The following is a 19,225-nucleotide window of genomic DNA, read 5'->3' on the forward strand; positions in this document are numbered from 1 at the left end:
TAAAAGCATGTGTTATGTGTTTGCTTGCATTATTCTGTGAATGTCTCCAAAGCAGGAGAGATATAAGGATACATGGCATTTGCACTTTCTTGTCAGCTATTTTTTTTGTTGTTGTCTTCTGTCCTGGTAAATGAAGGAATTTCCTGGTAAATAATTACCACATGAACTTTTAATAATAGGTATAAATGCTTTCATAAAAATTGTGCAGTGGCATTCATGGGGGAGATAAGAGGAGCCCATCATCACCTGGAAGCTAGTTCTGCTAAAATCCCCATTGTCTTCCAGACGTTAATACATCAATCATTCAAATCGCTGTACTGTAGATCACCTCTGTGATCCAACAGCAACCACTAAAACTTTCAACTCCATCCCAAAAAAGTTTTTCAGTCCAATGGAAGAGTGATGCTTTCAGAATTCACTTATTTGCATCCCTCTTTGGCATCAAAACAGCCTGACAAAGGCAGGTATTAAAATTTCAAATTATGTAAAAGTTTTTATTTTAATTTCTTCTCATAACTTCAGTGCAAAAAGGTTACCAGTGGCAATACTGCACTAAGATAAGTGCTGTGCTATTAATAAAAATAGCAAGCTAAAAACACTTTTTTGCAAACATTCATAGAAGTCTTCATATTTAGTGAATCACTGAGCAGCAGAAAAACTTCTTAGCATCTAAGCTGGAGCCACCACCACATTTCTATTTTTGATTATTTATTAAAGTGCTTTCCTTATATAGAAACTGAAAAACATGTTTTACATGTTTATTTTACTATTTTACATGTTTAATTCATTATATTCCATACAATGAATGATTTAATTTTCACTATTTTATAACTATTCTTTCTTGAAGTCTGAAAATAATTTGATTTCATTTTAAAAATCACTTCTATGTAACACATCTATGCCATTCAATTTATTAAAATTTACAGATTCCTATACTATGCAAATTCATATTTAAAAGAGCACAGATAATGAAAAAATATATATTATATAGTCCTATAAAGAAATAGAGTAGGAATGGCTGTAGTACAAAAGATTGAGACAAATTTGTTGCATTATTCATAATTTCAAATACCATTATGAGCTGTTCATTATGAGTGAACACAGGGAATAATCCATAATCAATTTCTGTTGCTTTCAAATCAATTAGGTATGAAAGTAAAAGTGAAGCAGCTCAGTCGTGTCTGACTCTTTGCAACCCTGTGGACTGTAGCCTACCAGGCTCCTTCCTCCATGGGATTCTCCAGGAAAGAAAGCTGGAGTGGGTTGCCATTTCCTTCTCCAGGGGATCTTCCCAACCCAGGGATCGAACTGGGGTCTCCCACATTGCAGGCAGACGCTTTAACCTCTTACCAGTGGCCAAAACCTATAAATCTAATCCACCTTGATAATGGTAGCACTCACAAAACAGGCAAAGCCTAATCACATCAGGGGATTAAGTAGTAGAATTTCTCATGCTTTTATATCTAAGTGAAAGGAAAAAAAAATAAGGATTAAAAACATTGATAGATTCTCAACAGTAAGTCAGTTATGACTGCCAAGACCCTCTGCCTAGAATTATTTATGTTATAATAATAAAATCGTGGTTTTCATGACCACAAAGAAAAACTTGTTTGTTTTTATCTATATGAATCAACAGAAATAGCCTTTGCCACGTACTTTGATTGCATATCCTTACTGCCAAATGCTAATATCTAAACTGGCCTCTGTTAATTGTGCCATTTTGATTCAGCTCTGTTTTGCCGTACAAATGATTGAGATCATAAAACTGTACCGATTAAGTCATAAACTAAGAAAAAGTTACTTAATGTTTGCTCCCAGCTTTTCAAAGGCAGATAGTGACAGCTCATTTCAGAAACAGGAATCTAAGATTTTTCTGCTAGGCTATTATGGAAAAGTCAGTCAGATTTACACTGCAATTACCTTTACGAAAATTGATACATTGCCAGAGTTTGTAGGGACATTAGATATTGTCTTATCCTGTGTTTCTCTGAAATAGTGCCTGAGACAGAGGATGACACATGAACAGTTCATTTGAGACTATGAACCCAGGAACCAGGAATGAGCTGTGGGGCAAGAGAACCAGGAATGAAAATAGAGCCATTATGCTATCAAACGGGCCATTACTATGGAAACAAGGTACTTGATGTCTTGGAGCCATATGAGAAACTTCATGAACACTTTCTAGGCAGAAAAAGAAGTATTCATTTATCAGTTCCTACCCCCATGTTCAAAGACGGTTCCAAGAGATACGTCTTCACAGGAAAGAGACATGAAAACAGAAAAGCCTTGGGCAGAAATGTACAAGGTAGGGGCTGCTATTACATGCTTCCATCATAGAGATATATTCCATATCTCAGAGGACAAAAAGAAACACGCTCTAACAGGCTGTTTCATCCTTTCATTAGATCCGTTGCTCCTGGATGACAGGGTATATACCTTAGATCAGCAGATGCAATAGTTACATGCAGATTATTGTACCTCTGTGGACAAAATAGGTCCTTTGACAAGAAACAATATTGTGCAATATACTATTCTGATAAAACAAGCATGTAGATGGTGATGCTTGTAGATATACTGAACATAGGAAAAGAAACCCATATGCAGCATTGGTGTCAGTTGTGGTAAGAATGACCTATTGTCTCTCCAGGATAGAAAGCCTAAGAGGTCATCAACTTGAGCTGTTTTGTGGGGGTGGGGAACCTATAACATATTGAAGACTAAGCATCAGGAGTTTTTGAAAGAATGATAATGGCCACACTCAGTAATACATTCTGGCAGAAATAACAGGTGAAGTCCTGGCTATCCCATGTAGCAATATCAGAGAAGGCTATGGGCAAGATTTTCAAGGTGAGGCACTTCCATGTATACCTACATGAAACTGGATAAATCCTATTGGAGCTTGTCAATAGAGCAGTGTCTTTAGTAAAAGTTGAGGCAAAGAGAATTTTAAGTGGGCACAAGAGACTCTCTATAGAACTATAAGTAACATATTTCCACGTCCTACTAATATAGGAATTGCAATATTCCTAGTCCATGCAGCCCATGGGCTTGCAAAGAGTCAGACATGACTGAGAGACTGAACTGAACTAATAGTTGAGCAACCACCTTCTGCTGAAGTGTCTTAATTAGGGTGATTAATTTCTTGTGATTCTAAAAATCATATCATCCATTGGCTAACCTATGGGGCATTCTCATGAAGACCAGGAATTCAGATGCTGTACCCACATGAGGATTTACAGAAGATGCCTAGAGGATGGATCATTCAGTGAGCCACTGGGATTAAACAAAGAATATCATTAAAAATTCAGGAATTTTCAGAGTCTTTTGAATAGAAATAGTGTTTTAAAACCAAATGCTCTGTTAATTGAGGATTTGAAGAGATGAGATACATGAAAGAGAAGAGATACATGAAAGGGAATGCCTGAGGATGGAGATAAGACCCTTCAAGGAGTGAGGAAGGAAGGACTCAGAGAAACATACATGGCTCCCCTTGTTGAAAAAGGACCCAAATAGTACTTAGTGTTTCCACATCATAATTGCTGACGCTGTTTTGCTTTTTCAGCCCAAATACGTCATGCCTGGAACAAAAAGAGTGTGTGTGTGCTCAGTTGCTCAGTTGTGTCCAGCTCTTTGCAACCTCATGGACTAGAGCCTGCCAGGCTCCACTGTCCAAGGGATTTTCCAGGCAAGCATACTGGAGTGAGCTGCCATTTCCTCCTCAAGGGGATTTTCCAGACCCAGGGATCAAACTCATGTCTCCTGTGTCTTCTGCATTGGCAGATGGATTCTTTACCACTGAGCCATCAGGAAAGCCCATGGAACAAGAGGCGGCATCTGTAAAAGAGTCTATAGAGATGACATGTTCCAACTGCTTCTGGCATCTTAGTCCACAGAGTTTTAACCTCTTTTATGGAATAAGAGAATCATAGGCATTTAATGAAATACACTCTTGAAAATGTGATGAGAGCTATTTAAAGATGTGTAAAGAATCTTATATTGAAATGAATTATAATTGTTCTTTATTTTGCAATTGTTACTTTTTAGTCTTGATCTTAGAAGATAGAAAAAAAAATTTACTCTGATTTCTGTATGCCAATTCGTCAAATATTTGAAACCCATTATCATCACCTCTTAGTATTTTATTTCTTCCCTAGCTTCTTTAACAACTGTTTTTCATTTAAAAGTGCTTCCAGGCAGCTTACCATCCTTGTCATCTTTCTCAGATGTCTTTCCGCATATCTTTCTCTGGCTGGGTTTTATAAAATAAAAGGTCTTCCAGGGACAGGTACACAGCCAAATCTTCAATAAAAAGTGAAAGAGGAATATTCAGATTACCTGTGGAGATGAGGAAAGCAGAATCAGGATCTGGTATAAAGTAATGGAAATTAGAAATGTCAAGCACACTGGAAGTAGAATGAGGTAGTATCAGTGGAGTAAAATGAGAGATTGAGAAACACACAGGTTATGATTATATGGGTAACCACTGTGAAAGAGGAGCATCTGGATCCCCAGATAACTGCTACCCCTTCCATTATAAACTACTAATAACATGTCCAGACTGATAGTTTTATCATGGATCTTAACATCTTGCTATGGAGTTTTTGTTTGTAATAAAAGGTCAAAGTTGATAGATTTAAAAAATTCAATGAGGAGCCCAAATATATTTATATAAAAGCAAAAACTATATAATAAAACAATAAACCAATTACTGAGTACTAAATTCCAGCTAGGGTATTAAAAACCTTCACATGTGCTTCTTAAGTATACACAATATCCCTTTAAATGGTAGGTGGTAGGTTATTCGTGTCAAGGTAATGTAACAAGTATCAGAGCTGAAATTTAAAAAAAAAATTGTCTATGTTTAACTTCAAAATTTATGCTCTTGAATGTGATAGTATTATGCCCATTTAGCCAGTATGTGGAACAACTCCTCGTAAAGTTCCCACTCTATACAAAACAGAATGATATATGTTGTATTTGCAGTAAAGTCTCATATCAGGAAGCTGGCACTCTACTAACATAAAATATCAAACTTTCTCTGTAAAAGATCAAATTCTTAAGGGGCCATAATGGAAATCTAAGCATGGTGTCATATGTTGACACAGGAGGAAATAACTAATTTAACCTGGCAATTTGGGGGAAAAGACTGGTTTTTGGAGGGTTAGTAGGATTTCTATAAGTAGATAAAAGATAAATATAGAAATGTTAAACAAAGGAAATCTATTATAGTAAGAATCTATTGCAGTTATCCAGATGAGATACAATGACAATTTCAACAGAGCTTGAAGTTATAACTTATTTTTTTCTCTATAATTAACTTTTAGTCACATAGGGGGCTATTAATTTGTTTCCCTTTAATAAATTAAAATGTTGGAGATAAAAGCAGTCCTTTAAGAATCCCTCTCTAATGCCCTCATTACCACTGATATGAAGTTTCTTTATGTGTCTCCAAGCCTTTGCTTTTACATACATTCATACATACATATGTACTACATGTAAGACAGAAATACATAAGAAATTACCAACTTGCATATATGGGTTTATATACATTGCATGGTACTATTACATTAATTTGCTAAGACTACCTTTAGTACCAACTGAACAGTTTAAAAACAGAAATGTATTGTTTCACAGTTCTGGAAGTTAAAATCCTGAATGAAGGTGTGTTCAGGGTTGGCTCCCTATGAAAGCTGTGAGGAAGAGTATATTCTTTGCCTCTCACCTAGCCTTTGGTGTTTTGCTAAGAATCTTTGGCATTCCTTGGCCTATAGCAGCATCACCCTAATGTGTGCCTTTGTTTTAATTTGACTTTCTCCTCATATACATTTGTCTTCAAATTTCCCTTACTTATAAGTACAATAATCATACTGTATTAGAGCCTATCCTAATGACCTCATTTTAACTTGAAAACCTCTATAAAGACCCTAAACTCTCAGCTACATGTCTGTGTTCATCCAAAATTCATATTGGGAAACTCTAATTCCCAATGAGGTGTTTTATCAAGACTGAGTCTTTGGCAGGTAATTAAATCATGAGGGTACAGCCCTCTTGATGAAACGTATGTGTTTATAAGAAGAACCAGGAGAGAGGTTACATCTTCTCTCTCTGCCATGTGGGGACGCAGAGGGAGGTGGCTATATACAAGCCGAGAAATTACTAGGCTCTGGATCTGCTACCACCTTGAGACTCTTTTGCCTCCAGAACTATGGGAAATAAATATTCCTTATTTAAGCCTCCTAGTCTGCGGTGTTTTGTTATAGCAGCCCAAGTTGCCTAAGACACACTATTTCCAAATAAGATGATATTTTGAGGTACTGCGAGTTAGGACTTCAACATATGGATTTGGGGACACAATTCAATCAGTAGGAGCTGTGAAAATGTTTGAACTTTTTATATCTAATATTCTTAGATCTAAGAAACTGGCTAAATATAAATATTAACTAAATGTACAAAATTAACATTTTTTAATGACCCACAATCAAACTAGGGCAAGTGGTTATTGAAGATAATTCTGCTTTGTTAATTTTTATGAGCTGTTTGTAATTGATAAGCTAAGCAGCAATACTGATGTGTGCTCAGCTGCTCAGTCATGTTCAACTCTTTGCAATTCTATGGACTACAGCATGCCAGGCTTGTTTGTCCATGGGGTTTCCCAAATAAGAAGACAAGAAAATTGAGTTGCCGTTTCCTCCTCCAAGGGATCTTTCCGACCCAGGGTTTGAACCCATGGCTCCTACCACATCCCCAGCATTGCAGGCAGATTCTTTACCACTGAGCCACCTATATTTTATTCACATGAGAATTCTCCTAAAGCATTTGAAATGTCAATAGTTGTTCCTCAGGTCTATATTGGAAGATAAGTAAACATATTTTATGTTTTTATCAATAATAGCTAAATTGAATTATATTTAGAAAAGATAGCCTCAGTGATAAATTGTTAATGATATTTTTCAATTTTTAAATTGAGTAAGTGTAAAAATTTTGAAGAATATATTTCTGAACTAAAGACTTTTTATTTCAGGACAAAAAAATGCTATTTTGATGATTCATTTTTAATGATGTCACGTTTATTTATGAAGCATAATTTCTATTAGCCAATTTAGTAATTTATCCCTTGGATATTTTGGAGAGATTTTTGGAGAGAATTTGGAAATTTTTTTTTCCTCTCTTGTTTTAATACAGTATGATTTAAAAATAAAAAATGAAAAGGGAGGGGCAGCAAATGACTACAGCTCAGACTTTCCCCTTGAATTTCAACAAGGTTTCTGGCCAACATCATATCCAAAAGAAGACTCTACAGCACAGGCATGCTTTCCATTTCAGAATAGTGTCTTGTTCTAATATTCTAAATTTCCTAATTTTATCCACATGGTTTCCTCCATTATATAAAGTTAAATTAAAAAGTAAAAGACTGATCTGAAATCCATCTATTTGCTAAGGGATGTGCTGTGCAGTGTGCCAGGCATTCCACACAGAACTTTGGATGTTTCAGATCTATGCTGGGGTATTGCATATCTCCTCATCACTTGTTTATAAGGGTGGGTTAGAAAGAACAGCTTGACCTTAGTTCAGAAATCAGCAGAGTCTGGAAACAAAGAAAGAGTATGCCCAGAATAAACAGAACTTGCAAAGAATACTAGAAACAGGCATTGTGGTCACTGCAATCAATTATTCAGTGCTGTTGATTTCTACCACACTCCTTCAGCAAATGCAATGCAGTGTTTGGTACTTGTACCACAGCACTGTGAGCTCATTTGCTTAAGATAATACTATACCACATTTGTCAACCAGTCCTTCAATGAATGACTTCTGACACCTTGAAAACAGGAAGAAATTTACTTATTTGTTATTGATTGGCCCATCTTTAATGTAACAAATGCATTTTCTACAAAATTATGAAGATAAATGAAGAATGTTTTCAATGCATGACTCTTTTATTGTAGTAATACTAGATTTTAGAATGGTTTCGTAAACTTGAGTGAAAAAAATGTATGACGTTTGGTAGTATAATCTCTGAGACATTTAATGTTAAACATCCAGAAGTGGGAGAATTGAGGACGTGTGAAGGGAAATGGGATTATGGGCTATCCAACAAGTCCAAACTGCAGAATATTGTAACCAAGTTTGTCAATGATATATCCAGGTCTTTGCTACTGCTTTTCTTCAGCCACAATATGCTCTCTGTAAAGCTAGACTACTTAATTACAGGAAGCTGATATGTAACAATTCCATGGGGCAAACCTGGAACATATAAATCATGACACCCTTTTTTAATTCCATAATTATTCATTTTATTTAAAATTATAATTCTCAAATGTTTGGGTTATGACATTTATGTTTGGGTAAATAGTCATCATTGTGATGAAATATTTTCAATCACTTTCATTATATAAAATTTTAGAGTTGGAAGGGAACTCAAAAGACATCAAGAGAACTTCATTATCTTACAGATAAGCTTTGAGGTGAAAAATTGAGATCACACAACTTGCAAGTGATGTCAGCAAAACAGAGTCAAATCTGAATAGATCAGGTTCTGTTTACATGTCATAGCATAGCTCACCAGCTATCTAGTGGACTGACTAACTTGATAGTTTATAATACGGCATAAACTACTTATGGCAGGATATGATATCAATGGTATACTATATGGCATCTAAATCTACCTAGAAGGGTTTGCTTATGGAACTGATGGACAGCAAACATTTCATATATATCTTTGATCACCTACCTCCCTTCTCAGGGGTAGTCTTAAAAAAGATAAATATTTTTTTCAAAATTAAAACATCTCCAAGTTTAGTTTGCTTGAGGGAGAAGATAACCAAAGGAAGGATTTAAAATAATGTCTGAGTAGTATATAAGGCCAGCCATATAATTTGTATTACCTAGTGCAAAATGAAAATGTGGGGCCCTTTGCTTAGTACTTTGTTATTAAAGGTACAAAAATATAAAATAACTTTCTTTAAAAGATTTTTATCACTAAGCATAACTATATAATGTGGACACAAGTGTTACATAAAAATATTAGTTTTCAAATTACAAAAAATTGTATTATAATTTTATATAATAACACAGACAATAATTTTTAATGTGGCATCATGATTGATTATAGAATTTTGGTTCTCAGTAGTCTGCAAATTCATTTACTAGATAGTCAAAATTTATATTTATAGCAACATTTTTTACAATTGATATAACTGAAAGCATCTGTCACTCTCTGTAAATACAAGGTCACAAGTAATTTTGATAATTTTTAATTTTGAGAAGGATCTTTCTGCTGATGTTACTGTTTCTGGATCTGGTAAGAATGTTTTAAAGGCTGCGGTACTATTAGAATAGATTTCTAATATATTATTTCAAATATGAAATTTAGTACATCTGGATCTGATTTCTCAAGGAAATTTTTTTTTTTTTATAAAAGATTTAACTTTTCATACAAATTAGTTTCCTGGAAGTCTGATTTAATTTAAATGTAAATTTACAAAACAGCATTTTAATGTTTCTTCTGACATTTCCTGTAACTTGTGGAGGTTGCATAAAAAACATAGCAACTTCAGAATTTTTACATAATTCAAAATGTCTGTCTAAGCATTCTATTGCTATATCTTCAATTTCAAGAAAATAATTTAATTTAAAATTGTCTTCCTTGTTAAAAAGAGTCATCCAAAACTTCATATGAGAATAATGTTCTTTTCTAATAATGCAATGATTTTTAACTTTTATTTCTATTTCCAAGCCTGCAAAAAATTGCTTTGCAGTATTGTGTCAGTTATCACAAAGGAGATTCTAAACTCTTTGAAGTGTTCTAATTACTCCCAGTATTCTTTTCTGCAATATCCATGTGTAAACTTCTATTTTGCAATAATATCCTGAAATAGTTTGCAGCTTGACAGCAGCAGTTTCTTCCCCAGCACTCAGCCTGGAGACTTAATATTTCTGCAGATGTCTCAAGACAGGCCCTGGAGACAGAAGAGCAAGCCAGCCTCACAAATCAGGTCCAAAAACCCAGGCAGAACATTTCCTCTCTCCCGTCGTCATCACTGTTGGCACATTTTCTGCTGCTATAGCCAATGCTGCTCCAGTCCGGTCTCAGACCCTGGCTTGGCAATCCCTATGGTGCCCTAAAATGCCCCTAAGCATGTGCTTACAGGCCCTGCCAACTTTCCAGCATGCTTGAACCAGCAGGTGCTGACTTACTGCTAGATCACGACCATGTGAGGCTGCTGCCCCTCAATATGTCTCCTCTGCTCATGCGCAAGCTCTCCTGTTCCATCAGCCTTCACTTAACCCAAGGCCAAAGAATTTCAAGACAGTAAAAGCAAAGCATTAAACAAAGCATGGGGCTTTCTTAGCATGAGGTCTGTGCAAGTAGATTGATCACCTGCCTCTGAAGTAAGAAGGAACAGATGACTGGATGGCTCATTGATTTGAAAACAGCAAAATCAAAAGATTAGATAATACTGAAGTTTGGGGAAAGACTTTATCAGATTTAGTGCTCACTAGAGAGCTTTCTGGAGAAGGCAATGGCACCCCACGCCAGTACTCTTGCCTGGAAAATCCTATGGACAGAGGAGCCTGGTAGGCTGCAGCCTATGGGGTAGCTACTAGTCGGACATGACTGAGTGACTTCACTTTCACTTTTCACTTTCATGCATTGAAGAAGGAAATGGCAACCCACTCCAGTGTTCTTGCCTGGAGAATCCCAGGGACAAGGGAGCCTGGTGGGACAGAGTTGGACACGACTGAAGCGACTTAGCAGCAGCAGCAGCAGCAGCAGAGAGCTTTCACTAGAGAAAAGACTTTCTAACAAAGAACTGATTAAACTATCAAAGATGGCCAACTATTTTTTGTTTTCATTATCCAATCTTGTTCTTTCTGATGGAACAAAACCAAAGCTTGCAATCAAGGGAGCAGGGATGAGAATGTTTGACAAAATCAAGAACATGACCTTCTTCTTACCGTGCTCTTCCTGGATTGAACCCTAATTTTCCAGGAACAAATCCAATGCTCATTTCATAATTAGTCACTGGGCCACCTACTTGTGTAACAGACTTAGGTTATTCTGCCATGGGCCTGGAATTAAAAGATAAATGAGTAAATTATCTATTTTCCGTAGAGCAAGAAGTTGTTTCACACAGTAGTATTCAGACCTTTGAATGCTGACATGTTCCATGCTAAATTAATATTTTAAGAACAGTGGTTAATTATTTTGCTTAATGTCACACAACTAATAAGTGGTTGAATCAGGATTTGAGTCCAGAATGTCTGACTTAAGAGCTGCAATCCTACCCTATTACTCAGAATGCCCAATACTACCTGGTCTTCTTTTATATTTATGAACAGGCATCTCAGATAAGTATTCATCACTCTCAAAATAAATAAACAAAAAATCTTATTATATTCCTTGAAAATAAGTTTACCACTCTTCCAATAACTATTTCTCTATTATTAGTTCCTCTCTTCTAAGTTGTTAACCTTAGTTTATATGTCATAAGGAAAACAGATGCAATCAGATGAGACCAGCACTGTTCTTCTCCTCCAACATGTATATTAAAAATTCGTAATATGATGTAACAATACTGCCTTTTTCTGATCTAAGGGTAAGCCAGTTGTGCTATGGAGTATATCTCTCACTTCTCAAGGACTTTAATAAATATCCTCTTTCCCTATCACATGATCAGTGTGCTCCTGTTATAGTAAATCACTTTATCAGAATGTCTTAATATTAAAAAAGAATTATTTCTTAAAGAAATTCTTTAGACTTTCTGTCTACTCCTTTGTCATATCTTCAACCTACTTCACTAAACAGCTCTTATTAAGATCACAAATTATCCTAAGATCAATGGCCAATTTTTGTTTTCCATTCACTTGATTTCTCGTCAGCATTTAAAATTGAATAATCTTTCCTTCTTTATTAAAACATGCTATTTCTTAAGTAAACGTTTCTCAGTGTTCCCCAGATAAGCAGCATGAGCATTATATCTCCACAGCCACACTGAAGCAGCATGATGGACACTGACCAAACTCTGGTTCATGGGTCAAGACAATCGAGATGATGATGCCACACACACACTAAGAAGGCATGAAAAGACTTATTACTCACATAATCACACTTTCCAGAGACATCAAAATGGTTCTTAAGAGGGCCAAAAATGTCTCATGAGAGCAGGCAAAGGAGACTGGCCTAGGATTTTATTGTGGTTAGGGGGTGGTGCCACAGGCAGAAATTTTTAAGGATTTGAGCTTGTTATCAGGACCAAAGGAGAAGAAGGCTGGGCTGTTCAATTGGTGTATCTAGAAGCGGCTAGAAGAGGAAGAGAAAGGAGTAAGGCTGGAAAACTTACTTATGTCTGCAGTGAAACATATAAAAATATACTCAGGCCCTTTATTATAACTGCGGACTTATGAAATAAGCAAATTATCACAGTTTCTGATTCAGAAACTAAGATGATGGGCCATCAATTTTATGTCTTAACAAGCTTTCCAGGCTATTTTGATGCACTGTCAAATATAACCATCCTTTTCCCGGTGGCTCAGTGTAAAGAATCTGCCTGCAATGCAGGAGATGCAAGAGACCTGGGTTCAATCCCTAGGTCAGGAAGATCCACTGGAGGAGGAAATGGCAACCTACTCCAGTATTCTTGCCTGGAGAATCCCATGGACAGAGGAACCTGGGGAGTCACAGTCCACAGGTCACAAAGAGTCAGACACGACTGAAGCGACTTAGCACGCCTGCATAGGCTCTAGCAAAGCAAGGTTTATCTGAGTTTTCCTCCACCTCATGCCTCAAAAATAACAAAATAACAGCTTTCTCTACCTAAAGGTCTTCTGTGGCTTTAAAATCCACCAAGAATATATGACTCCCAAATCTCTAACTCCAGTTTGGTTCTCTCCACTGTGTTCTAGTCTTGTTTTTACAAAAGGATTCTCCACATTCTCAAGATTTATACGATCTTCATCTGTTTACCTCTCTTCCCTCATCTCTCCGCTTTTCCTCAATTCTCCCTAGTTATGAAATTGTTAATTTATCAATAAGTAATTGACAGTTTTCCTACCTCTTGTAAGTAGCTTGAAAATAAGGAAAATTTTTTTAGTCTTATTCAACTTTATATCCCTAATTTATCCTTATATGAATAAACATAAAATTAACCTAACATATAACTGGTACTTAATAAATTCTGAATGAATAAATGTTCTTGTTAGACAAGGTGAGGTGGATGACCACTTTTGGAAAGGTGTAGGAATGATGCCATGTGTGAATTGCTTCAAGAAATAGAAAGTAATGGAGATACGAGTCAATGCTTATCCACTCATGCCCACACTCTCAAACCAGGGGCACTGACTGAAAACCGCCCCTGCAGAGTGGCTGGTCATGCTTTATGTCACTGTTGATATGATCGGTGATGGAAATATATATAATCCAAGGCAGCTCAATCCCATAATAAACACATTTTATTCAAACACAGCAGCACATACAAAATATGGAAGCATATTCAAACTGAGCAATGTTAGTATAATTTCACTGCAATGGCATATCTTTCTATATGGATGAGGCACATGAGACAGAAGAGGATAAAAATGAAAGGGTGATTTAAAAGGTTTCTAAGCAGGTGATCAGAAATTAGCTAAATGAGGAAAATGATGAGAAAAAATACGTCATAGTAATGGAAATACAATTGGCCTTGCAAGAACTAAAAGTCAAATAAAAGCGGGAAAGGGTCACATAATAAAGTTGACAGGTTCCCCCTGTGATATTTTGTCAAAAAGAGAAATAGTCTAGCCCACTAGAGAACATTTGCCTCATTATTTTTCAATAATAAAATCTGTAAACACGTGTATATTCAGGGTCCGATCTGAACAAGTACTCAAATGTTTGCTCCGTATGGTGTATACAAATCTCCTGGGCTTGTGGAACTACTCTGTAAAGCTTCTTAGAATGGGAAGAATATTCTCATTAGACTTGAGGTACTTCCTCTTTCAGCTATGTTGGCAGTACTAGCTGAGTCTCTTCTCCTCTTGAACAGCCTTACAGAACCCACTTATTATTCTGACTATAACATACATAAGGGCTTGTATAGATGTACACACAACAAATAAATGAAGCTCGTTGACATTCACCAATATTTTCTTAAGAATTTCACCTCAAGGGACATTTCATAAACAAGAGTCAGTAAACTTAGCTCAAACAAAAATGTGGTTCTATTTCTTTCAGCCAAATTGTTTTCTTAATTCCGAGCTGTCATGTGCCTGCGGTTATAGAACTCCCCACAGACTGCAGCTTGCCCCCATGTGCTTTCGAGTACCCCTGGATTTTGGATCAGATTCAAACTCATCTGTAGGTCTGTGGTTTTAAGAAATAAAGAAATAAATTCAAGAATGCTCATCACTATGTGGCTTATATGTGGAATAAAAGAACTAATTTCCTCATAGTAATTTAAAGCAGACTAAGTAAATTCAAAGGAAAAAAAAAGACACAAAACTTGCCATTTCAGAAAACACTTCCAAATTTCAAAAATCAAGTTATCAAATGTAACCCATAAATACACACATAGGCAGATGTACTGGAATATATACTTATCATAAATTGATTTAATCTTAATATATTCAGTCATTAAATGCTTGCTGAGTGCATCTCTGTGCCAGAGGCCATTATACCCTGTGAATGCATGCTAAGTTGCTTCAGTTGTGTGAGGCTCTTTGCAACCCCCTGGACTGTATGTAGCCCTCCAGGCTCCTCTGTCCATGGAATTCTCCAGGCAAGAAAACTGGAGTGGGTTGCCATGCCTTCCTCCGGGGGATCTTCCCCACCTAGGGATCAAACCTGGGGTCCTGCATTGCAGGCGGATTCTTTACTGCTAAGCCAGCAGGGAAGCCCTATTATATCCTAAGACACACATTAAATAGACTTGATGCCTCACTTTGAAATCTTTACATAGTTCACTCATAAATAGAACACAACTGAATTGTAATAAGAACAGAGTCATAAAGTATGTTCCTCTTATTTCAGTAAACTTAAGTTTAGTTGTATAGATAAAGTACATGCAAAAATGAATAACAGTAACATGTGGCACCTTGCAAAAAGACCTAAATGAGTATTACTGACAGAATTACTCTCAAACATATGAGAAGAGAAATTTGTCTCTAAGATTTGTGTTTAAAAACAAGTCTTTTGTAAGAATTATTTCCTATCAAAACTTGATGGAGCTCAAACTATAAAAGGGGGCTTGGGTGATGGGAGGAAGACTTAAAAAGAGGATTCTAGTTGCAAGGGAAGACATCAACCATAGGTCAAAACTGGTTTCAGGAAAACGGTATTCAAGGTACTGGGGTAGACAAATATGTTAGGCAAAGTCAATTTTATTTTTTGAATATTCAATGTGAAATGCAGCTGTTACCAAATAAAGAAATTTTGTTTCATACGCAAAAGGACATGACAGTGAATAAAAAGTGAATACACGTGAATAAAAAGATACAGAAAAGTGGAACAAGCCAACAAATCTTTGGAGAGACACTAAGCTGTCCTGTGCAAAGCACTCTGTTTCCCCTCGACAGCAGAAGCTGTTGGAATCGTCCTCAGATTTCCTTCTGTTAGCCAGTGCATTCTTCCTATGGCTGCCATAGACATGGACTGCTAAAAACTCACAACTCCTCCCTTTTTTGGAAAATTCCCCTTGACTTAACAAGAATTACATTGGCCTGTAATCCATGTGCCACTATTTGCCCTTGCTCTGGAAATTATACTCTATGGGCAGCCAATTACTGATTGAACTTGAAGTTCTCCTCATGGATGCCAGGAAATCGATAGTTCTTGGTGTACACTAGCATAGCAATAGCTAGGGTTTTCATACATGGTAACCTGAGATAAGATGCAGGAGGAAAGACATGTGTTAACATACACAAAATCTTAGGTGTTTGAGAAGTATGGAAGAAATCGCTAACCAAAAGGGACTGTGGAGATAAGAGGTTATGTCTATGGGCTGTCGATGCATTGAAGAGAGAACACAATAGGCATGGATCTACTTATCATTAATCTATATGAACTGTGAAAATGAGATGGCTTCCTTGGCACTATTGAGAGATTTTTAACTTCAGCATTCTAAGGGCAGACAGAGGGAAACATCTGGGCCTGGAACTAACAGAGAGAGGACCCTGAGACATTGAATGGAGGTTATCTGAGGACCTTGAATGCTTAGGTTTTCCTGAGTCATCCAAAGAAACCAAAGGAGCCTACTTTCCATTGTTTGAAAATACAAGCTTCTCTTCATTTTAAGACTGTTCAAATGCCTCCACATGGCAAGAGCTTTATAAAACAAAGTTTTTTATTTCAATTTTTTTTTCTCCTGGATCTGTTCTCAGGGCATTCCTGAACCTTAGGCCCATGTGTAAACCCAAATCGGCTTCCCAGGTGGCATGAGTGGCAAAGAATCTGCCTGCCATTACAGGAGACATAAAAGACACGGGTTCAATTCCTGGTCCTGGGTCAGGAAGATCCCCTGGAGGAGGGCATGGCAACTCACTCTAGTAATCTTGCCTGGAGAATCCAATGGACAGAGGAGTCTGAAGGGCTACAGTCCATAGAGTCTCTAAGAGTTGGACAAAACTGAAGTGACTTAGCACACATGCATATTAACAGTCCCAAACATCAGTATCTCCAATTGATAGAGAGCCGTGGCTGCTAAGGATTGAGTGGAATTTTATGCTAAGAGAACCATGGGATCTCTATAGGTGGGAATCTAGAGAGAATAAATCAGAGAGGATAATGCATATGCCAGATAAAGGGGAGTGGAATATGAAAATGGATAAGAGCATTACTAATATGGAAATGGATAAGGAGTGTTACTAATATGGAGCATTCTCTCATAACATTGGATTTAACAACCTGGCAAGGTCTCTTGGATGATATTTTAATAGTCTGATGGGTTAGCCCTCAGAAGCTGGGAAAAAGTGGTAGCCACATATTTCTGCTTCCACTTAAAATTTAGAAGCTTGGAAAGAACATCACTTCCACTGTAATAAGATATTTTCTTGAAGCAATTAGTTAGCTGTAGTCACAGGATAATCAAATGGTCTAGAAATCACAGATTCCCTTACTACCCACATCCCAGGAAACCTAGGTAGGGAGAAATAGCTAAAATTTCACTTAATTACTAAAGGTGAAATGTGATTTAGCAAGGCCATGCATAATACCAAGGAACCCCAGATACATAGATAGCTTTAATTCACTCAATGTTCAGAGCTCAGCTCAGTTGTAGAGGGAGCTGAGCTATCAGATGTTGGAGTAGTCAACTGAAGTCACAAAACAAAAATGAAAGTAATATTTACTTTAGCCACTTACTCTGATGGTACAAGCAGGAGTATAAAACCAGAAAAAGTGTAGACCTCCCCCCTGCTAATCCCTTCCCCACCCTGCAGAGGTACAAACAGATAGACACAGATCTGGGAATCCTCTCACTTTTCAAGGAGCTCTGAACAAAAGCTAAAAGGCTCCTGTAGTTTTATTGGTGGGTGGGGTCGCTGGGAAGAGGGAGGAGAATTGGGAAGAGTGGAAAAGCACTCACTTCTGAGTAAGAGTGGAGAAAAGTGTCTTAATAGTTTCCTAATAAAGAAACCTCCAAATGAAGGCACTTGGGCCAGGAATGAAGCTAGGGGTTTCTGAGTCCTTTACTGTAATTCCTTTTGGTATGCAACACATTTATATGTGGGGAGGGCAGTTTTTAACTTCATAACTCTTGACTTTATATTTGCCTATGGTGGGACCTGAAAAATCATACATAGATTTCTTGGCAAACTGCCAAACTCCACACTCATGAGGTCATCTCCATGAACTTTCAGTGGAAGTAGAAAGTTAAAACAAAGAAAAAAACTTTCAAGATTATAGATTTAATCACTCAGTACCAATAAATACATTAATTTGTCTAAATATCTCAATCAAGTGTTAGATTTTCAGAATAGAGATTTTAAAAAGCAAAAAACTATAGTGTCTACAAGGAATTCATGTAAAATCTAGAGACAGGGACTTCCCTGGCATTCTAGTGGTTAAGACTTCACCTTTCAAAGTAGGGGGTATGGGTTCAGTCCCTGGTTCAGGAACTAACATCCCAAATGATTCTCAGCCAAGAAATGAGAACATAAAACAGAAACAGTTTGTGACAAACTCAGTAAAGACTTTAAAATTTTTTTTTAAGGAAAAATATAGAGACATATATGTATAAAGTAAAAGTATGCGGACATTGACCGTAAGAAAGATGAACTAGTTATATTACTAGGGACAAAGTAAACTTTAAAAAAAAAAATTTTTTTTACAAATAAAGAAAGATGTTGCATAATAATAGAGTCAATTCAGAGAGAAGACATAACAACTTTAAAATGTATGTGCTCCTTAACAACAGAGCTTTACAAATCATAAAATAGATAAACACCAATGGAAATGAAATAAGAAATAAACAGATTAGTAATTATAGATAGATATGTTAAAGCCCCATATAGTAGTTGATACACCAAGTAGACCAAATGCCAAAAGGATATAGAACAGGACTTATGAAATTATGATCCATGGGCCAACTACTTGATTTTGTAAACAAGGTTTCATTGAGTCACAGTCACATTTATTTATTTATATATCACTGTGGTTGCTTTCATACACATTTCAGAGTTGAACAGTTGCCAGAGAGACAATATGACCCACAAGATAAAGATATATACTATTTTGTCCTTTAAGAATAAATTTGCTGATTCCTGATATGGAAGAGTTCAACAACACTACCAATCAACTGTGTTGCTAGAGAAGGCTTGAGAGTTCCTTGGACAGCAAGGAGATCCAATCATTCAATCCTAAAGGAAATCAACCCTGAATATTCATTGGAAAGACTGATGCTGAAGCTGAAAATCCAATACTTTGGCTACCTGATGCAAAGAGCCAACTCACTGGAAAAGACCTTGAAGCTGGCAAAGATTGAGGGCAAGAGAAGAGGGCAACAGAGGATGAGACGGTTGGACGGCATCACTGACTTAATGGACATGAGTTTGAGCAAACTGAGGGAGACAGTGAAGGACAGGGTAGCTGGGCATGCTGCAGTTCACGGGGTCAGAAAGTCGGACATGACTTAGCAGCTGAACAGCAACAATAAGAAGTACATGGAAGCAAACTAAAAGTCTAGCAACAGAGGGACGAATAAAGAAGATGTGGTTCATATGTACTCAGATACCTATGTATTCCTTTCATAAAAAA

Source organism: Ovis aries, chromosome 4 (genome assembly GCF_016772045.2).
Source record: "Ovis aries strain OAR_USU_Benz2616 breed Rambouillet chromosome 4, ARS-UI_Ramb_v3.0, whole genome shotgun sequence".
In the NCBI taxonomy this organism is placed as follows: Eukaryota; Metazoa; Chordata; class Mammalia; order Artiodactyla; family Bovidae; genus Ovis; species Ovis aries.